Source organism: Mobula birostris, chromosome 10, assembly GCF_030028105.1.
Source record: "Mobula birostris isolate sMobBir1 chromosome 10, sMobBir1.hap1, whole genome shotgun sequence".
NCBI lineage: Eukaryota > Metazoa > Chordata > Chondrichthyes > Myliobatiformes > Myliobatidae > Mobula > Mobula birostris.
In genome coordinates this window covers 41,535,427-41,556,032 of record NC_092379.1, presented here as the reverse complement: position 1 = coordinate 41,556,032, position 20,606 = coordinate 41,535,427, and positions in this window count along the sequence as shown.

Sequence of the window (20,606 nt, the reverse complement as noted above, 5' to 3'; positions counted from 1 at the left end):
GGCTTGTGGGGTGGGAATGCAGGTGACGTGGATGAGGGAAGCGTGGATTATAGTGAAGAAAGGTGATCTTATTCCCCATGGCTTGTCGTGATTTATCTTGCTGAAGCTGCTGCTGTCACCTTGGCTTTAAGTCACATGTGTATCAATTGCTTGTACTGAGGAGCCTCTGTATCCCACACGTCATGGCAGTGTGTGAAATAACGGAGAGCACTTGGCTCATTCCGGTCACAGGCTGTCTGTCATTCCGCTCACTGGAGCAATTGCATGATTTCACACCTCCCCCCCAACATTACCGCTTGCATTTTACTGTATGGATGAGCTGGAAGTGGGAAAGATTAGTACGGATGGTGTGTCCGTGGCAAAGAACTGAGTTGCATCCGGTTAATACGTCCATGTACTCAATATGCTACGCCTTGTTAATGCCACTTCCTGCTTGCAAAGTTTCTGTTGTTGTAGTCTGCACCATCTGTTCACCTTTGTAACCGGGGTTCACAACCCTCTTTTACGTCATCGACCCCCTACCATCAACCGAGGGGCCCCAGGTTGGGAGCCTCTGCTTTATAAAGTTCCTTTGTCCACAGCAGATGGAAGCAGTGCCTGTCAATCTATCGGCATGATTACACCATTCCAGTACTCCAGCTGGAGATGCTCCTCCAAGAAGGTGGTTATCTTGAGGCTTTTGCCTGAAGAGTGAACTGTTTAATCAGTGTGTGTCCTTTCATATTCCTCCAACCTAAAGTATCCCGGGCAAAAGGCTTGACGCAGTCCGCAGTATCCTTGTGTACTAAGGAGCCAGAGTCGTACAGAAATGGTACGCTGAAGGGGAGCTGGGATGGAAACTTTGACCCTCACCTAGCTTCTGGTTAACGGTTGGACGTGTGCTCCTTGGTGTTGAGTAAGCTTCTCTTCTGGTTACTGTCCAGTGACTCCTGGAAATAAACCTTCACATCTGTAGCCAAAGAGATGTTCACACTTGTTCCAGGTTCAGACCCCACCAATGATGGCTAGCGTATCAAAACAAGGATGCAATGTTCACATTTTATAAGGCTTCACTTGGAATATTGAAGGTAGTTTTGGGCCCCTTATCTAACAAAGGGTGTGCCAAGACAGGAGTGGGTTCAAAGGAGGGTCACGAAACTGATTCCAGGATTGAAAGGCTTGTCGTACGAGGAGCATTCGATGGCTCTGTGCCTGTACTCATTTGAATTCAGAAGAATGAGGGGGAGGAATCTCATTGCAACCTGTCAAATACTGAAAGGCCTCTAGAGTGGATATGGGGAGGATGTTTTCTATGGTGGGACAGCCTAAGACCAGAGGAAGCAATCTCAGAACAGAGGTTTGTCCATTTAGAATGGAGATGAGGAAGGATTTCCTTATCCAGAGAATCTGTGGAATTCATTGTCACAGAGGAGAAGTCATTGGGTATCTTCAGGGCAGAGAGGTTGATAGATTCTTGATTAGTCAGGGCATGAGAAGTGACCTGGTTGAAGCGTATAAGACGATGAGAGGCATTAATCGTGTGGATAGCCGGCGGCTTTTTCCCAGGGCTGAAATGGCTAACATGAGGGGGCATAGTTTTAAGGTGCTTGAAAGTAGGTATAAGGGGGACGTCAGAGGGAATTTTCTCAACTAGAGCGTGCTGGGTGTGTGGAATGCACTGACAACAAAGGTGGTAGAGATGGATACAGTAGGGTATTTTAAGAGACTCTTAGATAGGTACATGAAGCTTAGAAAAATAGAGGGCTATGTGGTAGGGAAATTCTAGGCAGTTTCTCGAGTAGGTTACTTGGTCGACGCAACTTTGGGGCCGGATGGCCTGTAAAGTGCTGTAGACTTCCGTGTTTCTATGAAGGGATATGGGGAGAGGGCAGGAGATTGGGCTGAAGGCGAAATGGATCAACCATGATGAAATGGCAGGGCAGACTCGATGGGCCAAATGGCCTAATTCAGCTCCTACATCCTACGGTGAAAAGTGACCACTTGGGTGATTAGCTTGGAGATTCACTCAGCAGAGAGTGGTGCTTCAAGAGCAGGAGAAAGAAAATTGATTCATCAATAAATTTTGCTCTGTCATGACATTTGCTAATATACTGATCCAAGGAATGCTTCCATCAAAGGTTGCATGTTGATACACTCCAGTACTTGTATCCTGGGAAGATTCCAGCACACATTGCAAAGTAATGAATCCTGTTGCTACTTTCTAGGTGATCTGACGGATATCATCCGGGAATCAATTGTTATATTGTCAGTATTTATTTTTATGATTTTTTTGATGAGATTAGTTCTTCCTAATGTTAACTTCAGTAAATTAATTTTGTTTTTTAATGAAGAACCAGCTCAAACCCGGTTTGAACATCTTTTTCACAGGATTCAGTGAGGCTGTTGGCAGTTCAGGCTTGTGTGAGCATAGCCCAGCTGCTGCCCCAGGAAGACCTGGAAGCGTTGGTGATGCCGACCCTCCGGCAGGCAGTGGACGATGAATCCTGGCGTGTTCACTATGTGGTAGCAGACAAATTTTCTGAGGTACGTGTTATTGCTAAAGCACAAAGTGCATCTCTTTGGTATGATGATATGGTGCATTTATGTTTTAAAGCTAGTCTTTAAGTTTTCTGTTCCAGCTGGAATCCCTTCTGATTCTGTCAAAAGTCATGAAAACATGATTAGTTCCTCTAATATAGTTTTAAAAAATCATTAAATCAAGCACCTGCGTATTTTTAATATAAAAAGCTAATTGACTGACATGCCAAAAGGTGCTGAGATTTCTTACCAGACTCATTTAATTAGCCTGTTTTTAAACATGGATCTGAAATAGAACAAAGTTGGTCTGAATTGAGCTCAGATCTTTTTCAGTGTATCTGAAGGATAATCCTGTGACAGGGGTTTAGAACAAACTTGTTGGTATAGTGCCAGGGATCTGGGGATTCAGCACGTGCACAGGTTGATGACACTGATATTTTTCACTTTTGACTGGAGGAAATCAAGGGGAACTTCAGTTCTGTTTAAAAATGAGGCGAAAGGTCGAAAAGCCAGGACGATCCTCAGAGACTTTGCCACTCAGGAACTTGAAACTACTCACCCTTTCCACAGTCCCCTTGATTAGGACTGACGTGTGTTCCCTTGACTTCCCCTTCCTGACGTCCACAATCAGTTCCTTGGTCTTACTGTCGTTGTGGTAAATTTTGTGATGTAGTGCATTAATTAAATGCTGCTTAAAACTTTTGATGGACTGGACCTTGCTGGTTCCTTCCCACTGCTGACTTCACACAGACCGGGTATGGGGTAGGGAGGTTGTGATTCAACTTCACCTTCCTGTGGTCCACAATCAGTTCCTTGGTCTTACTGACAAAGTGCCAGATTGTTGCCACACCACTCAACCAGCTGATCTATCTCACTCCTCTTCGGCTCCTTGTCACCATCTGAAATTCTGCCAACAATAGTTGTGTCATCGGCAGATTTATAGTCCCGAAGAGCAGTCTCGGCCCGAAAGATCGACTGTTTATTTCATTTCCATAGATGCTGCCTGGCCTGCTGAGTTCCTCCAGTATTTTGTGCTGGGTTTCCAGCATCTGCAGAATCTCCTGTGTGTTTATAGTTTTTGAACCAGATGGTCTTTGTTCTCAGTATAAAACTTGTTGCCTCAGGCTTCCTCCTGGTGCTCCGGTTTCCTCGCACAGTCCAAAAGCATTCCGGTTAGTAGGTTAAAGGGTCATTGTAGATTGTTGCACAAGTTGGTGGCTTACTGGCGGTGCAGTTTGCAGGGCCGGAACAGCTTGTTCTGTTCTGTGTCTCCAATTAAATCTATGCCCTTTAGTCTTAGACTTTCCCAGCCTGGGAAAACACTCGGATCAACTGAAATCAACGTGCTTTTCTCACCACAGTGTAATCCAAATCCTCAAAATAAAGGCACATTGCCTCCATAGGTTAATTGCAAACAATAACAATCAGGTTAACATTATTTAACAATTAAGAAACATTATTTAATAATTAAGTAACATTATTTAGTTTTTTTGACGTGAGAAACTAGCTGATTACAATTGCTCACGTTGTTGTCTGTGTACCATACTTTCGGATTCAGAGCCATCAACGACAATATTTTCTCAACTTTGCCTTTCTTTAAAAATTTAAAATTCCTTCTCTTAAGGCCAGGAAATTCCAGTCCCACCCCAAAGCATTGAGATTAAATCTTTCTGTTCTGTATAAGTGTAAAATCTGTACTGAAGCAGCTGGTTTATCTGTGGATATTTTACCAAGGATAGATCATTACAGCTGTTTTACCTGGGTAACACTAAAGATTGCTGCTTCTAAATGGACACCATTTATCTAAACATTCCCTTTTTCTCCCCACTCATTTATTTCTTTACCAGAGCATGAGGTATCCACTCATTGATAAACATCTGAACACAATGGCAACATTTCTCTGGGTTTCTTTCCTCTTACCCCATGGCTTCACGTGACCCTGATTGGGGGGGTGGGGTTGGCTAAGCAGGTGCTACACCTTGCCCAAGGGTGACCTGCAGGCTAGCGGAGGGAAGGAACGCCTTACACCTCTCTTGGTAAAGATGTATTTCCACCCTGCCACCCATGATAAAATTACATAATTCAAAACTGTAAACCTGATCGAAAATTAAAGCAAATTACAGATGGACCAGTGTTCAAAAGCACACAGAAAACACAGCCATTTTGTCAGCTTAGGATTGTTACCCTTGGAACAGGCAAAGACTTTATATTGTCTGTCTTTATACGATAACTAACCCGTGTTCAAAAATAAGCTCCATATAAGGTAACACACAAAAATGCTGGAAGAACTCAGCAGGTCAGGCTGCATCTAATGAAGTGAATAAACAGTCGGTGTTTTGCGCCAAGACCCCTCATCAGGACCAGAAAGGAAGGGGGAAGATGCCAGAATAAGAACGTGGGGGGCGGGGGGCGGGGGGTGTGGAGGAGAAGGGGAATATTCTAGAAAGTGATAGTTGAAGGAAAGTTCGTGGGAAAGTGTTCACACAAAATGCAGGGGGAACTCAGCAGATCAGACTGCATCTATGGAAGTGAGTAAGCAGTGGATGTTTTGGGCCAAGACCTTTCATCAGGACTGGAAAGGACGGGGAAATATGCCAGAACAAGATAAAGGTTGCCAGAGCACTTGTGAAATTGGCACCAACCCATTATTGGAAAACAATTGCATTAGAACGGTACGGAGTTTATTGTATTTATAATGTTCTGCTATCATTGCTAATGACAGACCACAACAGAAGGCACTTTCTATGCTCAAGACCACATATAAACTAATCTTGCAATGAAGTCCATAGCTAAAGTACAGTTCAGATTTTCAATTTTGAAGTTCATATTTTCAGAGTACATACATATCACCACATACAACCCTGAGATTCATTTTCCTGTGGGCATAGCAATTTCTATAGAATAGTAACTGTAAACAGGATCAATAAAAGATAAAGTACAAATGCAAATATAAATAAATAGCAATAAATAACAAGAGTATGAAATAAAAAGATAAAGAGTAATTAAAGTAAGATCATTGCTTGTGAGAACATCTCAATTGATTAAGTGTACTTATCCCCTGTAGTTCAAGAACCTGATGGTTGAAGTGTAGTAACTGTTCTTGAACCTGGTGGTGAGGGTCCTGAGGCTCCTGTACCTTCTACCTGATGGTTGAGGGGTAGTAACTGTTCTTGAGCCTGGTGGTGTGGGTCCTGAGGCTCCTGCACCTTCTACCTGATGGTTGAGGGGTAGTGCCTGTTCTTGAACCTGGTGGTTTGAGTCCTGAGGCTCCTGTACCTTCTACCTGATGGTTGAGGGGTAGTAACTGTTCTTGAACCTGGTGGTGTGGGTCCTGAGGGTTCTGTACCTTCTACCTGATGGCAGCAGCGAGACGAGTGTGGAAAAGAAAGATGGTGATGTCTTTGTGATTCCTCTGTTCACGTGTTAATGCACAGATTGCTGCTATTGAAACCCGCTCTATCTTTGTTACTCATTTGGTTTCTCTTGCCTTTAAGGCTTCAGAAAACCGTGGGTCCTGAAATTGCGGAAAATGATCTGGTTCCTGCTTTCCAAAACCTGTTGAAAGATTGTGAGGCTGAAGTGCGAGCAGCTGGGGCCAACAAAGTTAAAGGTTGGTTGGGAATTCTCATTCTTGTCTTTTCCATCCGGTTTAAGATGTTGTTGGTAAAGCACAGTGACAACTTTCTGGCAGCAGAAACAACTATCAATTACTTTAGTAATAGACTCTCGTTCTGGGCAATGACACTGCAATCTGTGCCTGTAACAATCCTAGTGGAGACGAGGCCTTTGATCCAGCTGTACAACCTGGCATTTTGCAGTGCAGTCCTGAACATTATTTGCTTCCGTTTCTTGTCTGCACAATTTGTCTTTTTTTCCTGCGCATTGTGTGATTGGTGGTTTTCTGTTTTTAATGGGTTCTGTTGGGTTCCTTTGCTTTGTGGCTGCCTGTAAGGAGACAAATGTCAAGGTTGTGTATAGTACGCATGGTGGTTGCACATTTTGTCCGACGATGACAGGAAACCTGTGCGGGAGAGTTTTTAAAATGGAAAAGCCTTTGCACTGTGGCAGTTCCACTCTCTTGGCCTCAGAAGTCCGGGTCCAGTGGTATGAACAAGCGCCAGAAGAAACAGGAGTCTTCTTGTTTGCAGTGGATGACCAGGACGCTTTCTGTGTCTTTTCATGCCCCTCGCTCTCCACAGCGCGATGCAGAGCCACCTTCCTGGCCGTTGGGCTTTACTGTAGATCGCACCCGCCCAGTCCGCTGAGGCTGACTTTGCGTGCTAGGACTGGCTTGTCCGAATCTCACCGGAGTATGAGACTGCTGTCACGTGCAAATGGCTGCTTGCAGCCACAGGGGAGAGATGAGTGTCCGGTGGGGAGCAAAGGTTAGTGAGCTGCCCCGGAATGGACACGACAAGCCCCTTCACCAGAGGTGCGACCCCTTCCCTGGACACCCCTGAACTTTGAACTCCTGTGAAAGATGTAAACAAGGTTGAAAGAATGCAGAGAAAATGTATAAAGATGTTGCCTGGTCTGGAGGACCTGACTTAGAAGGAAAGATTGAATAGGTTAGGACTGTATTCTTCAGAATGCAGAAGATTGAGAGGAGATTTGATGGAGGTACAATATTATGGGGGGGGTATAGATGGGATAAATGCAAGCAGGTTTTTTCCACTGTGGTTGGGTTGGACTACAACCAGAGGTCATGGGTTAAGAGTGAAAGGTGACAAGTTTAAGGGGAACATGAGGGGAAACTTCTTCACACAGAGGGTCATGAGAGTGGAACGAGCTGCCAGCACAAGTGGACCATGCAGTTTTGATTTCAATATTTAAGAGAAGTTTGAATAGGTACATGGATAGTAGGGATATGGGGGTGGTGGTGGTGTTATGGACCTGGTGCAGGCAGATGGGAGTAGACAGTTTGAATTGTTCAGAATGGACGAGAGGGGCCAAAGGGCCTTTTCTGCGCTGTGCTTTTCGATGACTCTATTTAATGTGGTACCACATACCCAGGTGACACTTCTCCAAGTGAGAACAGCATGCCAGCATGCCTCCCCTTTGGCATCCTGATCTGATCCCAGAACTGGATGACAGCAAATGGAAAGGAATTGTGTGCCACTTGACTTCATGTTTCGATGGTGGCTGCTCCTTACAAATTGCACTTCATTGCTTGTGCAGAGTCTTGAAAGGTTGTGAGATTGTGAAAAAGAGTGAGTGGTGTTCTTTATGTTTATACCACTGACTGCCTAACCCGAGGCCCTCCGTTGGTCAGGGTCCACCATGGATGTTACGTGCAGCTGTCTACGTGATACGTAAGCCAGGGCAGTATGATATGGAGAGTAAGCTGTTGCCCATGTAGCAGGCTCCCCCTCTCCACGCATCTGATGAATCCAAAGAATTGGCAGAGACCGATACAGTTTGGTACCAGTGGCGTCGCAGGGGTTGACAGCGTTGAACTCAACGTAGGACTGCCTCGGAGAATCCGGCTCTGGATTTTTCCCTCTGGGTTTACTCCTGTGAGTGAGTATAGCCACAAGGCATTGGAGGTTTGAGCTCAGAGTCTTCCTTCTCCTAGATGAGCTGCCAACCATGAGCCCCATCTGACCAAAGTGACCAGTTTTAAAGTGTCAGTGACCTGCCTTCTGCTGTCAGTAAGCCACATGCAAAGGCCAGGAGCTGGACTTGGTGTGAGAGGCTGTTTGAGGTGCATGCCATGAGGAGCATTTAGTCTGTAGTGGGAGCTTGTCCCCATTACCGCCCCTGGCCATGACAACCTTAAGGAATCATTGACTGCCTAATAAGCTGCATCTTTTCTCATGTACGTGTCACTTGATCGGATCTTTCATCAGAGAAACTGGGGTGGATGTCGGGCCACCCAGCCACACCACTGTCCACCGATTGTGTCTGCAGAAGCGCATCATCACATAGAGAGATAAACTGGAACTAGAAACTTGAGCACATCATAAACCTGAATGAGTCGAAATCTACTTCGATTAAAGCATGCTCAGGTACCATCGGCCGACAGCATCGGGGGAGAGAGGGAGATTCACTTGAGCGTGAGGCCCTTCCTTTGATTCCCTACTTTCGAGTAAGCAAGCTAGTAGACAAAGGTAGAAATATTGTGATGTTGCTTCCCAGATGGACCCACTTCATCCACAAAATCTGGCTCCAATCGTGCATTTTGAAAAGGAATGCATGAGTTATATTTAGCCTTTCAGATTGTGGTAGTTTAGTCATGGATAGTCATACCTTCATGCAAAGTGGAGCTGGCCGGGATAAGTATCGCAGCATCAGTCGTCTTGGCCTGGCCAGTTTCCATAAATCAAATGTTTCAAGTGAATTGTGATGTGCCTGCCAAAGTTCTTTGCCAGTCATCTTCAGTAGCTGGTACATTAATGCCAACTCATGGAGTTAATTTGCACCAGAACAACTTAGAGGAGGAGTGGGCCAATGTGATACCTCTGAATATCTATTGAGTAAGATTACAGTGCAGAATAGGTACACTAAGCCACGCTGCCCAGCTATCCCCCAATTCAATCCTGACCTAATCACGGGACGATTTACCAGTTAATGACCAGTTAACTTATGAAATGTGCACTCGAAGGAAACCCATACCGTCACAGGGAGACCGTACAGATGTGCCAGAATTGAACCTGTGCTGTCTGACTCTTGATGTTTACACTGTAGGTGCTGGCCTTGCTTTTCCTTGTGCGACTTAAATTGTGCTTCAGAATGTATGTTTTCTCTTGCCACTATCTTCTGAGAAGATAGAAATATTAAGGCAGATGCTTTTCAGCAATTGCTTAATCTGTTAAACTTTATTGATTTATCAGTGTGGTGAGAGTGTGGAACGAGCTGCCAGCGCAAGTGGTGCGTGCAAGCTCGATTTCAACGTTTAAGAGAAGTTTGGATGGGTACGTAGATGGTAGTGGTATTGAGGGCTATGGTCCAGATGCAGGTTGATGGGAGTAGGCAATTTAAATGGATCGGCACAGAATAGATGGGCTGAAGGACCTATTTCTGTGCTGTACTTTTCTCTGACTCCATTGTTTTGTTTGAGAATAACTCTCTAACGTGCAGTACTCTATCTTGCAGATTTCTGTGAAAACTTGCCAGTAGATTGCAGGGAGACTGTCATAATAAGTCACATCTTGCCGTATGTTAAGGTAATATGCCTTCTCAAATTCTTGGCTGGTTATACAGTCTATCTAAAATTAATGTAGCAACTCATCTCATTCACTTCAGGAAAAAGTCCCTCAGTATTTTGGGTGGGCCTGAAACGAGGATTCAGGCACCTTTTAATTCAAGTTTTATCACTCTGAACTGCTTGTAACTGGAAAAGCTCAATGTCCAAGCACAAGTCACATCTTGCCCCCTCTCCCGTCCCCTCTCCCGCCCCATCCCCCTCTCCCACTCCCTCCCCACCCCCCTCTCCCACTCCCTCCCCATCCCCCTCTCCCAAAGGGCTGAGTTCTGCGGAAGGGTTTTGGACAGAAATGTCGACTGTCCTTTTCTCCATAGGTGCTGCCTGGCCTGCTGAGTTCCTCCAGCATCTTGTGTGTGTTGCTGGTTTTTTAACATGGTGTTGGCTGCCTGGAGTGATGGGAGAGGCAGATATATCGGGGACTTTTAATGACGTTTAGATAAGCACACGAATGTGAGGAAAACGGAAGAATATGGACATCGTGTAGATAAGATTGCCCACTTGATTAGGAATTTACGTATAACATTGTGGGTCATAGGGCCGCTTCTGTTCCATGATTTATATAAACTAGAATATCAAACTGTAAACAAAATTATTTAAGAATGATCCGTGACTGACCAGGTGGATCATAAGAACGTGGAGCAGGATGGCATCATGACTGAGATATCTAATGACAAACAAGAGAAAATCTGCAGATGCTGGAAATCCGAGCAACACACACAAAATGCTGAAGGGACTCAGCAGGCCAGGCAGCTTCTATGGGGAACAGTACAGTCGACGTTTCTGTAGGTGCTGCCTGGCCTGCTGAGTTCCTCCAGCATTTTGTGCGTGTTGACTGAGATACCTGTCTGGGTTTTCATTTGATCATTTCATGGGATTGAATTCAAGAGCAGAGAGGTCATGCTGCAACTCTACAGGGTACTGGTGAGGCCGTACCTGGAGTGCTGTGTGCAGTTCTGGTCTCTATACTTGAGGAAGGATATATTGGCTTTGGAGGCAGTGCAGAGGAGGTTCACCAAGTTAATCCCAGAGATGAAGGGGTTAACCTATGAGGAGAGATTGAGTTGCCTCGGACTATACTCTCTGGAATTCAGAAGAATGAGAGGATATCTTAGGGAAACATACAAAATTTTGAAATGGATAGATAAGATAGAAGTAGGAAAGTTATTTCCATTGGTAGGTGAGACTAGAACTAGGGGACATTGCCTCAAGATTCAGGGGAGAAGATTTAGGACAGAGATGAGGAGAAACTGTTTTTCCCAGAGAGTGGTGAATCTGTGGAATTCTCTGGCCGGGGAAGCAGTGGAGGCTTCTTCACTAGATATATTTAAGATACAGTTATATACATTTTTAGATAGTAGGGGAATTAAGGGTTATGGGGAAAAGGCAGGTAGATGGAGCTGAGTTTAAGGACCGATCAGCCATGATCTTACTGAATGGCGGGGTAGGCTTGATGGGCCGGATGGCCTACTCCTGCTCCGATTTCTTATGTTTTTCTGAATCATGAATGGAATAACAACTGTTTCTTCCACCGGAGTCTCTCCAACTGTTCTTTTAGCTTGAGAGCTTTAGATAAGAGCAAATGTGCAGTGCGTTCTTTAGAAGCAGTGATGTGAGCTGGTTTGTAATCTCAGTGCATATTGGATTAAAGGGCAATCGGTTAATGGTGTGATGGAGCTGTTATTTCTCCATCTATCATGTTCCTTATTTATTTTGTTGTGAACTTAAACAAAACTGCTGCATGTGCAAATTCTGGATTTTTTAATTAATATGGAAATTTGCATTCTTTCATTATTTTTACAGAATTACAATTATTTTTAAATATGTAAAGAAAAATCTCTCCCCTCCCCTCTCCTTCCTCAATTCCCCACTCTGAGCTTTTACTTCTCACCTGTCTATTACTTCTCCCTGGGTCCCCACCTCCTTCCACCTGTCCTGTGGTCCACTCTCTTCTCCTCTCCTCTCTCAGATTCTTTCTTCTCCAGCCATTGACGTTTCCCACCCACCTGTCTTCACCTAACACCTTCCAGCTGGCCTGCTTCCCCTCTCCTCACCTTTATATCCCAGCATCTTCCGCCTCCCTTTACAGTCCCGATAAAAGGCCTCGGCCTGAAACACCGACTGTTTACTCATTCCCATAGATGCTGCCTGAGCTGCTGAGTTCCTCCAGCGTTTTGGGTGAGTTGCTCTGGATTTTCAACGTCTGCAGACTTGATTCCCTTCATGTGCTACACCTCAGAAGATTCCCCAAATGTCGGAAATGCCTCGATTTTCCAGGCACAGCTGACAGATTCCAAGTGTACATCTTCAAATTGTCAGCTGTTAATTCAAGCCTTGAATTATTTGTTAGTTTGAAATGAAATCAAGAAAAAAGCCTGCCGAATCATGATTTGAACTGTTGTATAATTTAATAGTGATTAGTATTTTGCATGTATTTATGCCAAAGGTGCAGAAAGATTTCTCAAACGCAGAAATTCAAGTGTTTTTCTTTTGTGAAATGCAGCTTTTCACAAAATGACCGTTGTTTCCTCCCATGGCCCTCCCGAGGAGCTCGCCTGCACTCAGGGAGAGTGAACGGACAATAAAGGACAATTAAGACTCAGGAACAGAATTAGGCCACTCAGCCCATCGTGTCTGCTTCGCCATTCCATCATGGCTGGCTTATTACCCTCTCGGCCCCATTCTCCTGCCTTCTTCCCCGTAACCTTTAACACCCTGACTAATCAAGGACGGGTCAGCCTCCACGTTAAATATACCCAGTGACTCGTCCTCCACAGCCATCAGCGTTGATGGATTGCACAAATCCACCGCCCTTTCACTGAAGAAATTTCCTCTCAGCTCTGTTCTAAATGGACGTCCCTGTATTCTGAGGCAGTGCTCTCTGGTCACAGGAAACGTCCTCCCTGTTCTAGGCCTCTTAATATTCCATAAGTTTCAATGAGATTCACCCCTCTTCCTTCCCGTCTGAACTCCATCGAGGACAAAGCCGGAGCCGTCAAGCACTCCTCTTGTTTGTTTCATTCCCAGGATCATCCTCGTGAACCCTCTCTAATACCAGCACATCTTAGATAAAGGGCCCAAAGCTGCTCACTATACCCCAAACTGCGTTCTGACCAATGCCATATAAAGCTTCAGCATTACCCTTATATTTTTTCTAGTCCTCTCAAAATGAATGCCAACATTCCATTTTCTTTCCGTACCACCAACTCAGCCTGCAAGATAACGTTTAGGGAACCCTGCACGAGGTCTCCCAATTGCCTTTACACGTCTGATTTCTGAATTGTCTGCCCATTTGGAAAATAGTACACGTCTTTACTCCTTCTACCAAAGTGCATGGCCATACGTTTCTGGTAGTAGGCACCCTTCGATCCCGGGGATGATGGGTTTGTGCCTCTGGTGGACTGTGTCCTCTCCTGGGCAAGTAGGTTTGAAGGACCGGCTCTTGTCAATGCAGCAGGCTCCCCCTCTCCACGTCACTCATGTTGTCGAAGGGAAGGGCAAGCGCCAATACAGCTCGGCACCAGTGTCATCGCAGAGGTTGCCAGAGTGAAGCTGCAAACAACATCAAACTGCCTTAGGGGTTTACCCCCAAAGCCTTTCCCATGGGTGGGCATGACTGCAAGGCAGTGGAGGTTTAAAATCAGGGTTTTCCTTTTCTTAAGCGGGCTGCCGCCCAAGGCTGAGGAATCCTACCTACTCGAAACACTTTCGGACACCACAGTATATTCCAACTGCCACTGCCTTGCTATTCTACCAATCTATCAAGTCCTTCTTCAGACTCTCTGCCCCTCCACCTATCTTGGTATCATCCACAAATGTCACCATCAAGCCATCAATTCCGTTGTCCAGATCATTGACATCTGCTTGAAAAGAAACGGTCACAATACCAACCCCTGTGGAACACTAATAGTCACCTGCAGTCAACCAGAAAAGGCCCCTTTCATTTGCAATTCTTTGCCTCCCGTCAGTCAGCCAAGCTTCTATCTTTACTAGGATATCTTCTGTAATACCATGGGCTCTTAACTTGCTAAGGCGTCTCATGTGCGGCATCTTGTCAAACTCCAAGTAAACAACATCCACTGACCCTCCCTTGTCTATCCTGCCTGTAATTTCCCCTTAAGGAAACCATGCACCTCCAAGTACTGGGAGCCTCGTCCTTAATAATGGACTCCCAACATTTTCCCAACCACTGAAGTCAGGCTGAAGGGCCTATAGTTTCATGTCTTTTGCCTCCCTCCCTTCAGAGTGAAGTGACATTTGGAAATTTCCAGTCCTCTGGAACCATTCCAGATTCTAATGACTCTTGAAAGATCATTACTCATGCCTCCCCAATCTCTACAGCTGCCTCTTTCAGAACCCTGCGGTGTAGCCCATCTAGTCCAGGTGACTTGACTACCTTCAAAACTTTCAACTTCCAAGCACCTTCTCCTTAATAAAAGCAACTGCACTCACTTCTGTGAACTGACTCTCGAATTTCTGGCATACTGCTCGTGTGACCATAACTTGGACCATAATGTATAGTACTGTGCAAAAGTCTTAGGCTGGTGTATATAGCTAGGGTGTCTGAGTTTTGCACGGTCCTGTAGTAATTCTTATATATTGCACTGTGCTGCTGCTGCCGCAAAAAAAAATCAAATTTCTTGACATCTGTGAGTGATGATAAACCTCACAGATGTCTGATATGGGTCTCTGATGTGGACTGAGAGTGGGAAGGGGGCAGGGAGAGGGGAGTTGTGTCCCTGTCCCCCTCTTTTGGTGAATGTCGGTGATAGCGTAGGATGATATCGTGGTTCTGCATTTGTGTTTATGGACTGTGGACTTTTTCAGATTTAGGGTTTTTATATTCTGTTTTTTTCATCGCCTTATTCTTTTCGTTTTGTTGTGTGAGGGGAGGGTGTTTGGGGGTAAAATGCTCTGTTAGTTTTTCGTGCGGGGGATGGATTGGGGGGGGTCGATGTTGCTGTTCCATTTTATGTGTGGCGGGAGGGGTAGTTTTGGGGATCAGATGATCAGGATGCCATTATTTTTTGTACCAGGGCTGGGGAGGTGTAGGTTTCATGCTTCTCTCTGAGTGACTTTCATCTTCTTTCTTTGCTTCGTGGCTATCTGGAGAAGACAAATTTCAGAGTTGTATTTGGATACGTGCTTTGATCATAAACAAACCTTTGACTCTTTGGTTGGGAAAAGGGGGAAGGGAGCGGAAAGCACCAGAGAGACATTCTGTAATGACCAATAGACCAATTGTTTGGAATCAAATGCCCTTGCTTGTGTTCTCAGGGCTGAGTGTGTCTGCACTCGCACCACCCCCTCCTGCCCCTGGCAGTCCACCTCAGCCACCTCTCTCACACCCCTCCCGTGGGTGCTCCACTCTCATCATTCCCAACATCCTGTGCTCCCGCCAGATTTACAAACTTGCTCTCCACTGCACGTTGGCAAGTACAGTTCTGTGCAAAAGTCATTGGCACCCTGGCTAGATGTGCATGTGCCTAAGTACTGTAAGTGTGAAAGTAGCATTCATATTTCTTTTGTGAGATTAATATTTCATAAATGTCCAAGATGATACTTTGAAAGCAGAGAGTCTGGGGAGCGCCAGTGTGTTTGTCAGACAGCGTTCGCAGTATGAATGTTTTTCACCTTTGCTGTACTCAGAAAATTGCCTTTCCTTCCTAGTGCCCTGAGGTCCGTTTGAACATTATCTCCAATCTGGACTGCGTGAATGAAGTTGTTGGAATTCACCAGTTATCACAGTCTCTCCTGCCAGCCATTGTAGAATTAGCAGAAGATGCCAAATGGAGAGTGCGCCTTGCGATAATCGAGTACATGCCTCTGCTTGCGGGGCTGCTGGTGGGTGGTTTATTCTAAAATGTTTTTATAGTCTATTAGCAATGCTTCCATATGGATGATTTGCAGAATGGAAATGACTGCCTATATCAAATTGATACTTTAGTTTAAAGACGGAAATAACTTTGAACATCTTCTTTCCTTTTGCACCATAAGCAAATGTGCGATAGTAGCAATTATACTTGTAGCCCACTGACATGGGTAGTCTTAATTTAGACTTGGGGCTCCCAACCTTTTTTTTAATTGACCATTAACCAAGCAGGGGTGGAAACCCCTGGTTTAGACCATCAGGTTTAGGCCACTGTTTAAGGACTGCGGACTTTGTCAGACTTACGGATTTTATATTCTGTTTTTATATTGTCTGTTTCTTTTCATTTTGTTGTGCGAGGGGAGGGTGTTTGGGGGTAAAATGTTCTGTTGGTTTTTGTGTGGGGGGTGGGCTGGGGATGTTGTTGTTCCATTTTCTGTGTGGAGGGAGGGGTGGTTTTGGGGGGGGTCTGATGATCAGGATGCCATTCAATGACTTTCATGTTTTTTCTTTGTTTCATGGCTATCTGGGGAAGACAAATTTCAGAGTTGTACATGATAATAAGTGAGCCTTTGGCCTGCACATCAAACAGACACAAACAGAAAGGGCAATAAACTCCATACAATCAGATGAGGGGGTGACAACGGTTGTCGCAGAGGAAATAAACAATATCTTTTTGAGATTTTACCAAGATCTGTACAGCTCAGAATATTCAGATTCAGCTCCACAAATACAAAAGGAATTTCTCGACTTGTTACAACTTATACCCCGAGATGAAACGTCCATGACATCACTGGAGTTTAACTTAGAGGCTAAAGAATTGTCTGCAGCTATAACTAACATGAAGGGAGGGAAAACTCCTGGGCCCAATGGAAATTCCGATTGAAATATATAAGATCTTTAAGACTAAACTAATACCACCTCTGCTTGATATGTATCAGGAGTCATTTGACACTGGATCCCTTCCCTCCTCTCTTATTATGGCAGCAATCACACTACTGTTAAAACCTGGAAAACCACCATCCCTTTGTGGATCTTATAGGTCAATCTCACATCTGAACAATGATCTCAAAATTCTCTGTAAGGTATTAGTTAGGAGGCTGGAGCCACTCTTGCCAAAAATGGTCCACACTGACCAAAATGGATTTGTAAGGGAAGGCAGGGCTTCCACAACATTCGAAGAGTGCTTAATATACTTTATGAAAAATCTGGAAGCTCTGATAGCGCTATTCTGTCATTGGATGCCGAGAAAGCCTTTGACAGAGTGGAGTGGAATAGGGGGAAAACTTCTAAGATACAGCTTCTATATTCTAACCCACAGGCTGAAGTTTCAACTAATGAGCTTTTTTCAGCATCTTTTAAACTCCAACGGGGAACAAGACAGGGCTGTCCCCTATCTCCCCTCCTGTTTATCCTGGCCATTGCGCCACTTGCTATGCCAATTTGAAAACAGGCTAACATAGCAGGAATAACTATAGGAGATGTAGAACATCGCATAGCCCTGTACATGGATGATGTAATTTTGTCAGAACAGGGTTTACCTATTTGGGTGTTAAAATTACTCCTACTATTGATAAAATTATCCCAACTAATTATAAACCTCTCACAGACTCAGTTATTCAACTTACAAACAGATGGACGAAATTGCTCATAAATTTGATTGGACGCATAAACATTCTAAAAATGTCAATTTTACTGAAGTTCCTGTACCTTTTCCAATCTATCCCACTTTCTCCTCCATCATCTTTCTTTTATTTATTTTTTTTTTATTTTATTTTTATTTGGATAAGGAATTCACAAATATCATGTACTTTTTTCACACATATAACCTTTTCCATTTTTTTATATGTATAAAACTACAATTATTTATACATTCTTAAGTACACATTGAGATGATACAAAAGGAAAATAAACATTTAAATAGATAATTATGTACTGTGGTAAATCTAACCAATTAGGCTAAGTAATGGAATTAGTTGTTAAGAAAAATGGTAATAATAGTTTCCATATAACCCTTCTGGACCATTTCCACTGGTCCAAAATGTTGTATATAACCCTAAGTATCAACCATTGCAGGTGTTTATATCCTAATTTGTTCGTGCTTGCTCCTGCCCGCAGACATAATTATCCAATTCCTATGTACTTATTTACTCTTTCTTTTATTTATTAAAGAAATTTTTTTCTAGTTTCATCTGGAATAATAGATGTCCAAGGCTCAGGCTTTTCCTGTTATATCTGCCGTATGATAGAGGTGGCTTACAGCTACCACATCTTATATGGTATTTCTGGGCGGCCCAAATTAGAGCAGGAATGTTTTATTTTGTTAAGGATCACTCCCCTCCTTGGGTCTCAATGGAATCCCAGTTGATCAATATCCCTCTAGAACTATATATGTATTCAGCAAATAAGAAAAACCTGGTCACACAATCTAAAATCCCTTTCTTAAAAAATACAATAATGATTTGGCACGGTGCTCTTGCGTAAATGGGTGAGACATCACAGTTATCCCAGTTTACTCCTATCTTTGGTAATGATAGCTCCAGCCCAGCAGAGCGGATCCTAATTTTAAAACTTGGTCGCCCCGAGGCATAGCTAAGGTGTCTGATCTTTATAATGGCAATTCATTTATGTCTTTTGAAGAACTCAAGGTCACATATGGAATTCCAACAAAACACTTTTTTAAATGCCTTTAGTTGCAAAGTTTTATTATGTCCAGGCAAAGTTACAGTTTGAAGCTCCCTCCTTTATTTACCCTAGAAGACATCACTCTGAAATTATCTGAAGCTAGGGGACAAGTGTCTGAATTATACATGTAAGGCTTTCTTCTTTTATGTTACTTGCTAAGGCTAATAAAATGGCTTCTCTGTACTGTTAACTGCTGAGACAGTGGTTCTCTAGAGCAGCTTTTTTGGGTTATAATTACTGATACAGGAATTGTATTCATTTGCTAACCAATTGGGATAGATGGTATTCTTTCTTGTATGTCTGAAAGCTATTGTTTTTCGTGGGCTCTGGGCAGAAGGCGTGATGGGGACAGAGAGAGGAGACACGAGGAGAGAGATGCTGTAAGCTGGGCAATGGCACGGACCCCGAGCGGGAGTCCGCAGCCCAGGGTCTTCAGCGAGGATAGGAGGCGAGGACAGACTCGTGTGGAGTGTTTGGTGGATCACTGAGGGTGGTCCCATTCGTGGGTTGGCGGAGTTCAGACGACATTGATTGGAGGAAGGGGGACCCGGTTCTGTAAGAGCTCCAACGAGTGTGCACCGAACTGATAGTTACTGACTTGGCACCTTTATTCTATTTGTTTCTACTAACCCATCACCAAGAAATACTTATAAAGTGTAATCATTTAATGGCATATGGCGTACTGTCTGTTAATTGGCGGTGTGGGGTACATCACACAGCATCCACACAGACCTGATCTCCCCGTTTGGCGGGGCTGAAGGCTGCTCCCCCTAGACGAAAGCGAGCTGAGCGAGTCTGAGGCTTACCGGGGGGCTACATACAAATTGTTTGCAAGTAAATGCAAAGAGTCATCAAACAACATGCTACAAGCATGGAGAACTGATTTGCATGAGAATCTGTCAGAAAAAGAGTGGTCAGAAGCTTGTTCCTTCGTTCAAACCCAGTCAGTGAACACTCATTCTAAGCGGATAACCAGACAGTACATTACTCCAGTCAGGTTTCGTCACTTTAACCCCAACATTCCAGAAACATGCTTTAAATGTAATCACTAAAAGGGGTCTCTGTTCCATTGTATGTGCGAGTGCCCCCAGATAATCTGCTTCTGGAAGAAGGTGCTGGATTTGATTAGTCAGATTATTGGAAAAAAGGTGCTCCTTGATCCTAAATTATGTATTCTGAACATTTATCCAAAGGACTTTGTAACCTCCAAAAATGCAAGGTCTCTGCTTAATACTTGTTTTTTGGAAGCCAGACGTTGCATAGCCTATTCATGGAAGAAACCCACAACCAGTGGACTTTCACAATGGCTGAAAGGAGTGACTTCGTATCTTGCTCTAGAAAAGATCAACTACATCACAGAAAAACAAACTTGGCAAATTTCGGGAAATTTGGGATATTTTCTACAAGTTTCTGGAGAACAATATTTGGGATGATGAAAGTAACAAATTGAATTGACAGCTTGTTTTTAATGGCCGGGTGTTTGCTTTTTTTGTGCGTTGTTTTTCCTTTTATTTCTGATGTATTTTATTTTTCCCTTTTTCTTTAACCTTGTTGCACTTTCAAACCTATGGATGATCGAATGTTTACTTTTCATTCTGTAAAAGCAATAAAGAGATGTTTGAAAACAAATAAGTGAACCTTTGAATCTTTGAATGGGAAAAGGGGAAGGGAGAGGGAAGCACCAGAGAGATATTCTGTAATGATCAATAAACCAATTGTTTGGAAGCAAATGACCTTGAGAGCAGAATTAGTCCATTCAGCCCATTGAGTCTGCTCCAACATTCCACCATGGCTGATTTGTGATCCCTCTGAACCCTATTCTCCTGTCTTCTCCCCGTATCCTTTCACGCCCTGATTAATGAAGAGCCTGTCAGCCTCCATTTTAATTATACCCAATATCTTGGCCTCCACGGTTGTCCATGGAAGTGAATTCCACAGATTCTCCACCCTCTGGCTGAAGAGTCACTCCTCATCTCTGTTTCTGCCAGGTGCTCCGATTTCCTCCTCCATCCCAAAGACATGCTGGTTGTAAACTGGTTGTTGTAGATTCCTCCTCTGTGTCGGTAACTAGCAGGAGTAGTGAGGTAGTGTTCATGGGTACGGTGTCCACTCAAAAATCGTATGGCAAAGGGGAGGAAGCTGTTCCTGAATCAGTGAGTGTGTCTTCAGACAAATTGTCCCTCCTTTCTGGTAGTAGCAATGAGAAGAGGCTGGTGGGGCCCTTAATGATGGACAGTGTCTTTTTGAGGCACCGCTCCTTGAAGATGTCCTGGATAATATGGAGGCTGGAGCACACGATGGAGCTGACTAATTTTATAACTCTCTGTAGCT